At 32.7% G+C, this 16,938-nt stretch overlaps 1 long non-coding RNA gene across 2 annotated transcripts; it reads left to right on the forward strand.

Annotated features, from left to right (window-relative positions):
• Window positions 1-12,791: 12,791 nt before the first annotated feature.
• LOC145821244 (uncharacterized) lies at window positions 12,792-16,369 on the forward strand. Of its 2 annotated transcripts, none has more exons than XR_014363270.1 (3): window positions 12,792-14,040; window positions 15,016-15,225; window positions 16,106-16,369. It is a non-coding gene; the product is annotated as an uncharacterized LOC145821244 (long non-coding RNA). The 2 variants fall into 2 exon arrangements; XR_014363271.1 differs by lacking the exon at window positions 16,106-16,369 and adding an exon at window positions 15,308-15,750.
• The last annotated feature ends 569 nt before the right edge of the window (window positions 16,370-16,938 follow it).

A 16,938-nucleotide genomic window follows, 5' to 3' on the forward strand; every position in this document is an offset into this window, starting at 1 on the left:
TATTTCCTTAATATTTCTACTCGGGTTGTACTCCTTATATTCTAAAATTCTTTTCTATGGTAAAAACTATTTTTAAGAAATGTTTGTTTTCATTACATGTACTCCCACCTTGAGACTAAGCCTCGTTCAACATAGTATATTTTTATTTTCCATTTTTTACTTTTCCCTTTCTGCCTACAATTCGTCCTCCAACGCCTAACCACAGCTCACACGGGCTCTTCAGCTAAGGTCACTCAGTAACAAAATAGAAAACTGAAGATACTACGAAGGTTCAAAGCATGTAATATAAATGAGCAAACAAGCATTCCATAAACGTAGTTTTTCCAAAAAGAAAATAAATTTTTTAGAATAAAAGAGTTACCCTTTCGAAATATTTAAGGAAAAAGAGAAACTACTCACACTTCATATTAATAAGAAATATACTTACAGAGATTATATTACAGACTCTGAAACTCTGAAAAACTTAATACACTTAGAGGTTTTTTGAGAGGGGTTGGAAAATTTACAATGCAGAGTAAAGTGGTGTTTTTCATTCTGCTTTCTTCGTTGGCATGCAAGCCAATTTATATAACTCAAAAGAAAGATAAAAACAAAATATGTCCTATGACTATCTTTCAAGCTTAGACCCTAGGCTTTTTAGGCTTTTTGAAAAACTTTTCTAATCTTATGCCATCTTTGACGAAAGATTGAAAATTGTGTGCATATAAGGACAAGACCTATATGTATACAATTATATGCTTGACTCAAATCACTATTCTGGATGTAGACAAATTTTATCAATAAAAGATTAGGATAATGATATCGGGTACTACTTTGGGCCCCATCGCATATCATTCAATCCTTATTTTTTGACAAAATTTTGACACTATAATTTATTATAAGACACGTATAAAGATTTTCACAGCTTTTCTTTAATAAAGTAGGATAAGAGATATCTACTTTAAAGTAGTGATTGAAGGAAAATCCTTATGACTGACAGACTCACAAAATATCTACAAAAATCTTTTTTGTCTTTTCTTGGCGTGCATTTTTTCTGATATCTGAGGAAAATCTCTATCTTCTATGGTTTTTGTCTTCTTCTGACGGAGAGCCAATTATTGATGCTAACCTATGGAGTGATGTTTGTAGGCGGATTCTTGAATGTTATGCAAGATTGGAAGAGTCACATAGAAATATTACAAGATTATATGAGTCTTGTAGTGTGGGACCCCCCTTTTTTTTGTATATTATATTTTATATTATATATATATAATAAGAAAGAAAGAAAAGAAAGAATAAAAAAAAGAAAAAAATACAAAAAATTCGTTTACAGAGCCCGGTGAACCGGAACTAGGTCAATCGGTTCGGCGATTCAACCGCCGATTTTCCCGGTTCTCCCAAAATAAGCCGGTTTTTCACTATGATCGGTTTAGTGGCTGTACCCGGACCGAAACCTCGACCGGTCGGCGGTTCAACTGGTTGAACCGACTGGTCCGGTCCGATTTTTAAAACCATGATTATGAATTTAAAAAAAAAAAAGGAATGAAGATGGAATACCAACCTTATCAATAAAACTTTTAAATAATTAACTCTTTATTTTTTTTTTATGAGGAATTTATTTATTTTTTTATCTGTTGCTATTCTAAGACTTATCTTGAAAGATCTAACTTTTGGGGGTAGATAACAGGCACACGCAAATGCTATAAGTGCTCGTTTGGAAAGTTTTTTTTAGTTATTTTTTTATTTTTTAGTTAAAATGTGATGTAAAAAAAATTAGTATATTTAGAATAATTTTTTAACTTTTTACAAAAGGATATGTAAAAAATAAAGAGAAAATAGAATTTTTGACTTTTTGATATGAATTGTTGATTTTTTAATTTTTTTAGTAACTTTTTGAATAAGTATATACTCAAGCCGGTTTAATTATACGGATTGGATATAAGGATATGATAAAGATATGTAATACTTAAAGATAAAGATAAGATATAATATATTATAAGATATGAGATAAATTATATGTACTGTGAAATTACTTATATTATATTTTGTTAAAATAGGATATAGAATGAGATAAATGGAAAGTAATTATTTTTTATTTTTGAATGAAAGATTCCCTATATTCGATGGTGGAGATATACTGTAACGCCCTCAAAATAATAACATTAAACCCATCAGATGAGACAAGCATTTACATATAAACTAACCACATTCCTTTATTTCATTGAGTTTCATTACATAAGTATTACATGTTAACATCAAAACAAAACGCCCTACGGGCTTACAGCTTTCCAAGTTAACACTTGGTTACAACAAAAGAGTACTAACTCGTTTACACATTAAGCCCTTGGCTTGAAGTTACATGTAATACATCAAAAGTAAAACAACTACGCTATGTCCGCCTCTAGCCTCCCAAGCTATGTCCTTGGAGGTGGCATGCTTCCTGTACCTGAAAATGATATTCCCATATAGGGTGAGCCACAGCCCAGTAGAAATACACTAAACCAACCATGGACAATGACTAAAACATTAGCAATTGATAGTTGGTCAAAACTGATACAATCACATAAATAACATATTTATGTCAACGACTTACAAGTCCCAATTACTTTTCATTTTCCCTTTAACAACAGATAAGCATACTAGCTCTATCATCATTTCCACAGATATGTATAAAAACTATATCTCACATTCAGATAAGCATAAAAGCTATATCCACATTCTCAACAGATATGTATATCAACAATATCCACAGATAAGCATACAAGCTGTATCCACACTCTACAACAGATATGTATATCAACAATATCCACAGATAAGCATACAAGCTGTATCCACACTCTACAACAGATATGTATATCAACAATATCCACAGATAAGCATACAAGCTGTATCCACACTCTACAACAGATATGTATATCAACAATATCCACAGATAAGCATACAAGCTGTATCCACACTTCACAAAGATAAGCATATGAGCTCTATCTTCACTTCTCTAGACAAGCATATGAGCTCTGTCTACGGAGTTCATCCCCTATCTCCTCCCAATACCTATCCGGTTTAGAGGTACATCCCCTATCTTCCCCTAAACCGCGGAGTACATCCCCTATCTCCTCCTCTACACATAACGTATATAAACACATTGGTTCTATATACAATCACACAATACACACAATTAATGTATTCTATCAACCGTCAAGTTCCATGACACATTCCATTGATTAGTTTCCGTTTACCTAATCATCATGCATTGTCTACAACAATCTCGACTATCCTCCACCGATAGCCCAAAGCAGTTATTTCTAAAACAGAAAATAAATGCACAAATGGATATTCAATCAACATTTCATTTCCTCATTTCTCACCAATTAATTATCCCAATTAATTAAACAATGCAATTAGGCCATTTTCCATAATTACCATTTCAACCCTTAGGTCCCATTTTCATCAATGATTCAACAATCATTCCATTTTTCTATGCCAAACATGCATCTAGGTTTATTATGAATAAAACCCCAACCTTTGTAAAATTACACAAAAGCCCCAAACCTTTACAAGATTAGCAAACCAAACCCAACATCTCAAAATACCAAAATTTAAAGACAAAACCCATAGAGAGGAGTAGGTTATCCCTACCTCAAATTCGGAGTCCCAAAGGAGAAGACGACAAAACCTAACGTGCTCCAAAACCCGAGATTTTCAGATTAAAATGAAGCCCTCGACGATCAACAACTTTTTTGTAAAGGCCAAAGGTGAGTAAATCACTCCTACTAGATCAAAACCTAGAGAGAAGGTAGAGTCTAGAGTGAGAGGCTCAACAATGGTGATTTTGGAAAAGTAAGAGAGAGAAGAGAAAGTGAAAAAGTGATTTGAAAAGTCACAATTTCGGGACTTTAACCCAGGTCTCCGCTCGAGCGTAAAACACCCCGCTCGAGCGGCCACTCACAGACTTCCGCTCGAGCGGCCAACCTCCCGCTCGAGCGCAGAATGCACTCGCCCAGCACTTTTGCAGAACCAGGCCTCCGCTCGAGCGGCCAATACCACGCTCGAGCGTACAACGCTGCACAGGAAAATACTGAATGGGTGTATTACCCGCTCGAGCGCCAACACCTCCGCTCGAGCGTACAGGCCAAAAATCTGGGCAACTAGTTTTGGTTTCTAAACTCAACCAACCTGAAACAAAACCGCCCAACACATCCTATAACTCAAATACGAAGTAAAAGGATGTAAACAAAATAATAAACAACTACCAACATCCACGGACACATGTCCGGATCACGGTATAACAAGGGTAAACCCGGGATCGCTATATATACAATACCAGGGGTTGGTATTACATATCTTCCTTTGGGAGATATACTATATAGACTCTCTATATCTAAATCAACCAAATACAGAATATAGGAAGATAAGAAAACATGTGAGACCCACCTTATATTATATTCGGTCTCCTCTCATATCCATGTTTTTTATACCCCTAACAAACAGAGCCTTAGGTAAGGAAAACATTTTAGAACTCTAAAAGAAGAGTTCTAATTTGTCATTTTTCTATTATGATTTGTCTTTTCTCACGAGAAATGATACATTCTTCTAATTCAACAGTTCTAAAAAAATATTAATGATATAAAAAAATTTAAAAAAAATATTAAAATATCACATCACATGAGATTCCCATACCAATTAAAACTATTAGATTTCTTAATTTATTACTTTCAATCTTTTTTTTCTTTCCCACTATGATTTGTCTTCTTTTTTCTATTTTTTTTTTAACCTACCAATTGAGTAGAGCTGCTGCCACTCTTCTTTCTTTCCCCACTACAATTTGTCGTTTTCCTCTTTCCTCTTTCCTCTTCTTCTTTTTTTATTTTTTATTTTTTTTACCAACCAATTGTGTAGAGCTGCTTTTGAAACTTTTTTTTACCTGTCAATTGTGTAGGGCAGCTTTTAAACTGTTCCTCTAGAGCTGTGCATTACCACTGCTCACATAAAACTAGTGATAATTTGCACGTCCAGGTTAACTAATTTTCTCTCCAATTTAAAATGACAAGAGTTATATATATACACATCTATATAATAAGGCAAGAGGGATTTTGAAAATGTCTTAAAATGTATGGGAGATACATTTGGTTTTAAGGGCCAAGATGAATCTTGAGCTTAGATCAACGGCCAAGATGAATCAGAGATACATTTCCCACCCGTTTGAGTTCATCTCTCCCTCTCTCCCACGTTCTCTTCAGCTCCCTCTCTCCCACGTTGTCTGTCATAGTGTCTCTCATCACCACAGCCATTGAAGACCCTTCGAACCCATCAATACCCACCCTCCTTCTTCGATACCCAACCCTTCGATACCCACCCTCCCTCTTCGATACCCACCCTCCCTCTTCGCTACGCTACTCCTCCTTCCCTTACAACCCTTCTCTTCGACCTGATCGAGGCTGTCACCGACCGAGCCTCCCTCCATCCGACGATCGAGTCGAGTCTCTCTCTCCGACGATCGAGTCTCTCGCCTGACTCGCTTCTCGCCTCTCAGTCCCGCCGGACTCTCTTCTGTCGACGGATCTGTCTTCTCTCGGCTCTCTCTCTCCGACCAGCCCGATTCTGTCCACCGACTCCAACCTACAGGTATATAACTACAAATTGAAATATGCTGTTGTTGTAGAATTAGTTTTTTGAAAAGGATTTTTTTAAGTGGGCAAAAAAAAGAAAAGTTAAATCTGTTGTTGTTGTTGTAGAATTTGGGATTTTTTTTTTAGGGTTTTTTTGTAAGGGAAAAAAAAAAGAAAATTGAAATGTGTTGTTGTAGAGTTTTGTTCAATTTTTTTTTTTTTTTGTGACTTATTGCTCCTCTGTGGTGTGGATGTTCTTTGTTCTTTGTTCGAAGATGCCTCACCTCAAGTCTGCCCCAAGATCCTCTACTTTGTTTTTGATATTCCAGAGATGTAGGTTGAATTGAATGTATTGAATTTTTGTATGCAGTGTGCCAGTGATGGTACTAGGGCAGAAAGAAAGGCAAAATTGGAAGGCTATTCCTTTCCTTTGTGTGTAAAGATAGTTGAAACTTTGCAAAAGAGCAGGGGAAAATTTCACCTTCAAACCCTCCATGTTCTTGGGCACAACACCAGATGGGATTCTAAAGGAAATGCATGCCCGGTTTTCCATGGTTTTCTGGTTAGTTCCATATTTATGAATTCCTTTTCCAATTAGTTGTTAGAAGGAAATGCAACATTTCAGGAGTCTACTCATCAATATATCCATTTCATACTCAAGCTCTTACAGTTTGAGTTCATTGTTCAATGCTGAACACAATGATAAAATAGGACTACATAGATTTTAGACAGTTAATGTATACATATTGTGCATGCTCCTGATCACCATCAGGAACATGGACCATCACTACTTACTACTCTTGGGTTTGATTGGTGTGATTTGGGTTTGATATTTTTTCCCCTTCTCTCTCTGTTCTTCTCCTTCATTTCATGAATACATACATTTTTAGGATTGTTTATAACATTCTTGGGTTTGATATTTTTTTTACATTCATGAATACATTGATATATTTTTAGTTTCATCGTCTGGGTTTAAAATTGGGTTCATTGAGGCTTACAATCTGTGTAATTTGGGGCTTACAATCTGTTTTTATATTTGTAAGTTGGGGCTTACAATCTGTAATTTGGGGCTTACAATACATTGATATATTTTTAGCTCCAATGTTTAATAAGATTTGTAGTTATATTTGTTTCCCGTGTATCTTTTGTGATTAATTTTATGATTAGTTTTATTGTTGTTGAAACTATGATATGGGTAAAGGTAGAAATTTCAAATATTCATGGATTTGGGTCATTTCTAGGTGAAGCTATGTGGAATAGCTTAGTATGGTAATCTCATTGGTGTTACAATTGGATACACAATAACGGCATCTATTAGTATGGTGTGAGTATAATTTTAATGGACTTGCTTTTCGATTTGAATCTCCTTATTAGTCTTTTATTGTCTTATTTATAGTAGGGGGAGAATTCTTCCCAATCCACTATGTGAGTTGGAGGCTTTGTGGGGATGTATGTAGATATACCGTAAAATTATTTAATTTGTTTATTTGTTATTTGTAAATTATTATAATTATGTGATTTTATATATATAAAAAAAAATTGTGGATTATTTTTAAAATTATACTTATCGTCTATTTTTTTAAGACAAATATATATGATGAAATAATGTAGTTATAATTATCTTATCAATCTAATTTTTCTCATAACTAATTTATACATAGGATTTGAAAAAATGAACAATTCAAATTATCATAATAACAGACTAAAATAATATTAAGATTTGAATTGTTCATTTTTTTAATCAACATTTGAGTCTTAGATTACAGTTTTTGAGTCTTTCTCATTACTCAAATTTTAAAATCACTAAATGATTCACCTAATGATCATTGTTCGAGTTTAGAAAAAATAAATATAAAAATGAAAACAAAAGCAACAATTGTCACATTTTTTTCAAATACTCCCCCACAAAAATGCATAGTCAGTCTATACATGCGTACTCACCTTAAACTGGGGGTATGACTCATGAGAGCAGGGGCATTATTCATTCTTCATAGCAGCCAGTTTTAATTAAACGATATTCAAAATATTTTTACAAACATAGTGTACATGAATTTACAGACATAGTGTACATGAATTTACAGAGAATCACCGAACTTCGCATCACAATCAGAAACAATTAACTAAATTTTCAGCAATTAAAGCAACAATAGGATGAACAAACAATCTCAATGCAAATAACCATAGAGAATTCACATCAATTGGGATTCTTTGTACTATATAGCATAAATCTGCTGATCAACATTTGATATGTTAAAAAATAAAATCTAATGATTTCAGTTTCCGCTTGAAATTTCAGATTTTGGCTTGAAAGGCTTGCGAAGAAAGCAGAAAGTTTTCAGGTTCTCTCTCTTTCTCTCTGTGCTTCATATTTAAATTGTTGATTCATGGTTTCTGGTTTATCATCATTTCCGTTTATGGTTCATGGCTTATCATTTGGTGAAACAGAGCTACTTCAGAGCCACACCAAACCTGAGGCTTCTATCTGTGCAAGGTAATATTTTTGTCTCTATTCCTCTTCTCTCTCTGTTCCCCTTTGTTTTCTTCTCTTGCCATTTTCTCTCTATCTGGTTCTGTTTTTTATTAAATACTCTCACATGCAAATACTTCAATTGTTGATAATTTGAGTTGTAATTTTAGTTTAGAATTTGGGTTTATATATCTGGGTTTATATATTTTAGTTAGAATTTGGGTTTATATATCTGGGTTTATATATTTGAGTTAAAATTGGAAAATTATTGGTGAAATTGATATTGATGATATTTACACTTACTAGCAGAGTATGTACACCCACCTTCCATTGTTGTTTGGGATGTCCCAAAATAGTTATCCATCTTGAAAAGCCAAGAAACTAATACTGTTATCATCATTTTGTTAAGTTTGAATGCATTTAATAGATGGACAATTTTGAAAATTCTTACTATACTGTTAAAGTATATAAACATATTAACTCATAAATTTAATTTTTTTTCTTTCCTTTTAAACAAACCCAAAGTAATTGTTTGTGTTTGTTATTTTTTTTTAATGGAATATGATAAGTACTAAATTAACAAAAATAAATAAAACATGATATGCTTTTCAGTTGTCTTTGTAAAATAGATAGATGGAGAGACATTATACTATAGTTTGATTCTTCATCAAACAGAATAATTAAGCTGATATTACCCCAATATCCATTGAACGCCACGCCACGCCACACCTCACCTCACCTCACTCACTAATGATTTTGAAAGAGTTATTTGTTATGATTGGCAGCACTTATTAACTGTCCTATTGGTTCAAAGGGGTTTTATTATTTGTTTGGATTTGTTTTTTGGGGGTGTAAATTGATACATGGACCAATTGTTAACCAAACAATTCTAACATTTTTTTATTTCTTTTTGTTGCTCACTCACTAATGATTTTGAAAGAGTTATTTGTTATGATTGGTGGCACTAATTAATTGTCCTATTGGTTCAAAGGGGTTTTATTATTTATTTGGATTTGTTTTATGAGGGTGTAAATTGATACATGGACCAATTGTTAACCAAACATTTCTAACATTTTTTTATTTTATTTTTGTTGCTCACTCACTAATGATTTTGAAAGAGTTATTTGGTATGATTGGCAGCACTAATTAATTGTCCTATTGGTTCAAAGGGGTTTTATTATTTGTTTGGATTTGTTTTCTGGGGGTGTAAATTGATACATGGACCAATTGTTAACCAAACATTTCTAACATTTTTTTATTTTCAATAAATCTGCTGATACATATCAAACAAAGAATCTGCTGATCATTTATTTTATTTGATATGTATCAACATCTGATCAAATTTTATCTACTGATACATATCAAACAATAAATCTACTGATGCATATCAAAGTTTACATTCAAAGTTCATTCAAAGTATAAATAAATTTCATTCAAAGTTCTATCAATTTATCTGCTGAAATTTTTTCTGCTGATATGTATCAATAAATTTCATTCAAAGTTCTATCAACTGGTTTGTATCTCTATCTGATTGATTGGGGTAAATGATTTCTTTTCATTTTATATTGTTGGGTTTGAATTTTCCAGAATTCTCTCTAAAATTATCAAATTTACATTTGTCTTTCACACACACGTATGAGCGAGTCTTGCATTCACAATAGCGAGTCTTGCATTAACACCCTTTCTAACACTATCAGTCTATCATCATAAGCATTACTTGAACACACCATCTCTATTACGATCCTAGAACAATATTACATATTGGAGACCTAACAATGAAATACAATATTACATGTGTGTGTGTGTATTGGAGAATAAAACTAAAGGCACGGTGTAAATTCATCCACTTTTCATCCACTAATCATTGGTTACAATCCTAATTCTCAGAGTAAATTTTGTTCAAAGTCATATAGTTGTGGATACAGTGGGATAATCTTTTCTTTCTCTCTCTGCTTCGAACCCCGATTGGAGCTCTTCGGTACCTCTCTCCCTCTCTCTTTCTCTCTATGCTTCATGTTTAAATTGTTGATTCATGGTCTGGTTTATCATAATTTCTGTTTCTGGTTCATTTCTGTTTATCATCATTTCTGGTTTATCATTTTTGTTTCTGTTTTTGGTTTATGCTTCATAATTTCTGTTTAAATTGTTTAAGTTCATTTTTGTTGGCTATTTTAAAAAAGAGAGGAAAAAAAATAAAGGGGTTCTTACCATATACTCCCTAGATTTTGGTTTATAAAGCTTGGTTCTTTTGTTTTGTTTATTTATTCATTTGCCAAATTATTTAATTATGATTTCATTTCGCTTGCAAGATTTGATTATTGTTGGCATTGGAAGGAATATATTTGTTCAGGCCCAAGTGAGTAATGCCTTTTATTGTCTTCTTATTCTTTGTGATTCTTCTAATTCTCAGACTAAATTTTGTTCAAAGTCATATAGTTGTGGATACAGTGGGATAATTAACCGTTCATTTTGTCAGTGCCACATTGCACTGTGATGGTTACATGTCCATAAAAAAATAGTATTGATTCAATTTCTAAAAAGAAAAAAACTCAGGAAAAATTTGTTATGCTTATGATATTTTAAATTATTTAGTTTGTTTTTATGAGAGAGATTGTTAGAAGCTAATCCCAAATACTGGTTGGCTATATGGATCATTTTTCATATGGCTTCATTCAAAGTTCTGTCAACTGGTTTCTTTTCATTTTATATTGTTGGGTTTGAGTTTTCCAGAATTCTCTCTAGCGAGCTGTTAACAGGTTATTTCTGCTCTCCAGTCTCGGCTCACAAGGTAAGATGCTCGCTCCCCTTCTCTTTATGTTTCCTTTCTCTCTCTGTATTTCTTCCTACCCATTTTCTGTTCATTCCTCTCCTCTCGCTGCTCAACCTTTTTGAGTTTTCCAGAATTCTTTTAGGGTTGTTTGCCTATGCCATTTTTACAAAACTGACTACATAAAACAATTTTGGAAACACATCAATCTGTTACAAAAGATAAAGTTTTAGGTAGATTACTCTACTTATATTTTCCGACTTTAGTTCTATGTCTTATGATAAGGTTTGGCCTCAGGTAATGTTTAATAAAGTTGAAAATTAAAAATTAAGTATTGAAAATTGAATGCTAAATTTATTGAATTAAAAAGTTGTTTGATCAAAATTTAAGTACTAAACTAAAAATAAATTGTTTGATATGTATAAGATAAAATTTGAAATTTATTATTTTCAAATCGTTATGTATTTTAATCGTTGTGTATGGTTCGTCGCCATTAATCTCTCTGTCGGGCTGTTTTGTGTTGCCCTCATCTCGCTAACTTGAGGCGATTGAATGGCAAACTGATCCATTTAACTTTGATACCGAGTTCGTAAAAGTAGATCAGGGAACCCTCTTCGATCTCATTCTGGTTTGGTTTTCTCCTCCCTTTTTGATCTCATTGATGATTGAGATTTTATCCTTTTGATTGCCTAATGACTTGGTGATTGGGGTTTATTGATTTTGATTGTATTGTGGTTTCGAAACTTATTTGTTAATTTATGTAAAGCGTGAATTTGTGGTTGAGAAAACAATATTGTTCATTAGTGATTTCTAATAGCGGTTAGGTTCTACAAATTTTTTTCACATAAATGGGATATTGTTTTTTATTTATTATTATTATTTTATTTGGGTAACAAGAATTATGTTAAAATTGGGGAATTATTGATTGCATTGATATTGATGTTATTTAGACTCTTCCCATTGTTATTTTGATGTCCTAAAATGCCTAACAAAGCCAATATAGTTAGGTTTGTGTGAATGCATTTAACAGAGGGACAACGTTGAAACTTCTTAATAAAGTCAAGTTACTTATGTGTTTATGGGATATTTATGTGTTTCTTTGATTTGGAAAACAAGAAGAATTATATTAAAAATGGGAAATCTAGGGAGTATATGGTAATTTATAATCTGCAAGATATCTGAAAAATTATTGAGAGGAGTTAGAATTCCATAGAGAAACTGATGGATTCGCAAAAATTCTTATTTATATCACTTGGGAGAACAGGAAAGTAGGTACTTGCAATTTGTACATGTTTGAAATGATTTGGCAATTCTAGACATAAAGGGGAATTTTTTATGATATTTGCTACTAATATTTTGTGAGTTGATGAAAAACGCGTGAAAAAATTGCGTCTTACTGTTTGGTGAAGGTGTTGGAATATAAGTGTGAGAATATAGATAACATGTTGGTTGAGAGATTGATTACCTCCTTACGCATTTCCAGTCATCGTAGTTCTCCTTAACTGGAGGAAGTACTGGAGAATATGACAGAGTATTGTAAATCACTACCATTGTATCTGTATACAATCTTTTAATCAGGAATAGACAGCATCAGATCAACTTAGATTATACGGTGTCCGACATGACATGATGCCTTATTGGATGTGTCGGTGTTTTGGTGTTTCTTAGCACATATGCAATACCACCATGTAGAAGTGCATATTACATCCGTTGCCTACTAATCACCTCACCTTAGGGATTATATGGCCTGAACCCATTTTTAACAGTATCTGATGGTGCTTATCTGAAAGTAAGCATGACATGATTTGAGTTGCTAGATAATTTGTTATCTAAGGGTTAATCAATCATCTCATTTTATGTTTTTAATTTATGTAGTTTAGAATTTACTAAATGGTTGTTGTTGCCCTAAAGGTTTGGTTTGGTGGCTCAAAAGTTAAAATACACTTTTGTGAGGCTCTATCAGGGCAGAAATCATATTCTGGAAAAAAGAATAGACAAATAGTTAAAGAAACAAAATAAAAAGACCAAAAAGAAACCCATGTAGTAGTATGATTGCCACTAACACAGTGAGATTTGAAATTGCAGTTGAAGTGCTGCCTCTTTGTTTTCAATGGCCAACTTTTGTTTTAAGCTTCTGCTATATTAGATAAGGATTTTGAAGCTGTCTTCTTTGATTGAAATTTTTATTTTACAATTTTTAAGCTAGGGATATATTACAATTTTTAAGCTTCTGCTATATTACAATTTTTTTTTTTTAACTTGCTCTTATATTTTGATTAGCAATATTGGTAAACATTATAAATCTGATATGTTTGTTTCTTAATTTGCATTAAGATTAGAGGAGTTGTTATTTTATTTGAGTTTCTTAATGGCCAATATTGTTATTTTATTTGAGTTTTGATTCAAGTTCTTTAAGAAGAAAAATATTTTAATATATTTTTATAACTGCATTTTAATCTTAATATTATTTACACCGTGCCTTTAGGCACGGGCATATGGTAGGTCTTTAGGCAGAGCACTGGCTGGTGTGCATTATTTGATATTTAATTTTTTTTTATATTTGATTTGTTTGGAATTGTAGAGTATAGTCTGTTAAATATATTTTTATAACTGCATTTTAATCTTAATATTATTTACACCGTGCATTTGTACATGAACTGCTACTTTTTAAGCCTGTTTTTGTTTAGAAATTTAAGTAAACATGGATAGGAATGAAGTCTCTGTACAAATGTGTTTTTGAAGTATAACTGATACGGACAGGTCTTTTCATCTAAGTCAAAATTTCATATGTTGTCGGGGATGATGTTTTGTATTATGAAACACCAAAGCACCACAATTGTCTTTAGTTGCTTTCCCACCTTTTGTCTCTTCCCAGTCCGACACATTTGTCCATAAATATGTTTCTCTTACATAAATTAAAAGCCACGGCTATCCCTCTTTCAATTTCGCTTCCCTTAACTTTGGGGTGCTTAACTATTCTTGGTAAAAAGTCTCCATTTTGGGGCATTTAGGACAGCTACACGTTCTTGGTAAAAAGTCACCCTTTTCACTTCCCTTCTAATTTTGAAGCTTGATTTGCAGATAATATAAGAACAGCTGAAGGGTACTCGGATATAATTGTGATGAGGCACTTTGAAAGTGGTGCTGCTCAAAGAACAGCAGCCACTGCCAGTATTCCTGTTATTAATGCAGGGGATGGTCCAGGACAGCATCCAACTCAAGTAAGCATGATTTTTGTTTTAAATGCAATCCTCTGGTAGATAATTGAAGTTGTTTGCTTGAATTTGTTCATGAAAACCCTTCAGACTATCTTTAGTTGGATTCTTCTACATATTGAAGTTGAATACTGACGTGATATTGAAGTTGTTTGCTTGATGTAGGAGTTTTGGGCTTAAAAAATTGATGTCTGTTTTGCGTGCATTTCTGTATGTTCACTATCTGTTTGTACAAATGTAAATCCAAACCTTGAGTTAACTTTCAATTGATCTAAGCACTGTTCAATATTTGTGTTTCATCGTCAATCATCCATAACAAATTTTCTTGAAACACCTGTCACAAATCATGATCGATCATGATTTATCGTCTTACTGTTTGTTAAGGGATGCATATAGTACATTAAGTTCTTTTCTGTTTTGAGGTGTACCTATTCTCTCTTTTACAGACTGGCTTGATTGTGTATGGAATCAACACTTTAGTAGTTTTCTGTGTGGGCAGCAGGCAGGAAGGGATTCCAAGTCTGCTATGTAAATTCTTGCACTATAATTTTACGACCTAGCAAAAGGGATAAACAGTAACTAATGACCCCATTATAATATTTTTTTGATAAGCACATTGTAGTTCTTTTGATCAGACTGCATTTCAGTTTTTGTAGTCAGATTTTCCTTTCATTCATTATCATATAGCTCCATTTCCTGAATTTCTGAATTGGTGCTATGTATATTCAGATGCGTTTGAATCGCAACTGTAGTATTTTTTTTTTTTTTTTGGATTCTGCTAATGTAGTTAAAATAGTGTAGATGTTTCATTTTGTGTGTGAAGTCCTAACGAATTTTGATTTTGGTTTTAATTTGAATTGGATACTTTGATGATGGCTATACTAGAAATGTATCAATGTGCTCAATCTTCGTTTATTTATTTTTCTTAATTAATGATTGAAGACTGGATAGTCATCTTTTAAACATAAACTTGACATGTAGATCTGGCCATAGAGCAAATGAAGATGTTCACTTGATAGTGAGGAAATCTACAGCAGGTCTGCCATTTGAATATGATAAATATGGGATTTGTTGTGCCTACACAAATGGAAATTATAGTATTTTTGGTGCATGTATGGTGGTGAAAATCCTTTGGAAAAGGAGATTGTAAACTTACAGACTAGGGAAAGCTTCGAGTACCTCTCTTATAATGTAAGGCTTATTTATTTATTTATTTTAAACTTATCATAGCTAATTTTCTTCTTATAAATGTTTTGTTTCTCATACCTTTTAGGTGGATATAGACTTGCACCGAACAGTAATATCAAGAAAGAAATGATTTTTTTTTTCTTATTTATGTATATAAAGTTTTTGTATATAGATTCAATTTCTTCAAAAAAAGAAATGTTAATGTTGTTGTTCGCGATAAGCATGACCTTAATATTATTTGCATTCGTGAGTCTGCTTTTAATACAAAAGGGTTGGGATTACAATTATATTAAAATTGACAATTTACAATTACATTAAATAGTGTTGGGATTATAATTATATTCTAATCCTAACGTTATTAACACCATGCCTTCAGGACTATTTCCATTTCTCTCTTCTTTCTCACTATACCTCTTCTATCTTCTATTGACTCTTTCTCTTCTTTCCCTACACCTACAACACTGCTGTTCACCCCTAAGCCATCACCGACTCTGTTCGCCTCACATGTGCCTCCTCCGCATCCCCTTCATTCCCTACTAATGATGTCGCCACCAGTGGCAATGGATGCCTCCGAAACTTTTTTTTTTTTTTTTTAATCTTTTTCCCATTTGTATCATTTTTCCCATTTGTTTTCTTTACACCATGCTTTTAGGTACGGGCATACACTAAATTTTCTTTACACCGTGCCTCCCAAACAATGTATGATGCTAAATTTTTGTTAGGGAATTGACCCACAATGCCTAAAATATTGTTCTGTTGCTATACATGGTGTAATTGGTATTGTTTATGCATTTGTATTTGTTGTATAGGTACTTTAACTCATTGCAGAGTGAATGCATTTGTATTTGGTGTAATTGTTGTATTTGTTGTATGGTCATTTCAGCACCAACGAGAAGTGGAAAAACAAATATTTTTTGAGCTTTGCATTTTGAGACTGCTCTCAAGGTTCATCTCTACAGAGGGAAGATTTATTCACATAAAGCGAATGCTTAAAACAGTAGGCTTTCTACAATTTTGTATATGAAAATTTTTTAGATGTTTATTTAAACACTGAAAAGTGCAGAAGATTATTGATTTCACACCTACAGATGTTCTTTATTTCATTAACTTTGTATTGTTGGTTGGTTTTGGGAATAAACTCCTCATGTTGTGGAAGGAATTTTGTTATTATTTGATTTATATACAAATATATAATATATTTTTAGGGTCTATTATACCTTATTGTCTGACTGATGAGGTCTATTATAATTGTTAAATCCATAATTGCTTCAACAGTTGAAATCTTTTCCTGTATGCGTTCACATTTATCAGTGATTAGAAAAGGGATGTACCTTACAAAACATTTACAGTAGTATTTAGTCCTTACATAGGTGTTTCCATGATTTTATATATCTGTTGTGTTACATAAGGTTTGAACAAAATATATATGGTCTCTCTGCACCATTAGTAAGTTGTTGTACTTGATTTTTTCTTATTTCCATGTGGTGTAGATTGTGCTGAGAATACATTTTTTAAAATCTCATGTGACCATGTAGGCAAGTTAAATTTTTTTTTTTCCCCTATATTTTTTCTCATGTATTATAATTTGCAAAGAACTATTACAATGTTGAGTTGTGGCAATAGCACTAGCAAGTGTGCATTGCTTGGTGTTTAAAATTAATTTTTTTTAAATATGTGCATTTCAATTTTAATTTTTTTATAGATTATAGAGCACTG

This window comes from Camellia sinensis, chromosome 3, assembly GCF_055761805.1.
Source record: "Camellia sinensis isolate YWXY chromosome 3, ASM5576180v1, whole genome shotgun sequence".
Lineage (NCBI taxonomy): Eukaryota > Viridiplantae > Streptophyta > Magnoliopsida > Ericales > Theaceae > Camellia > Camellia sinensis.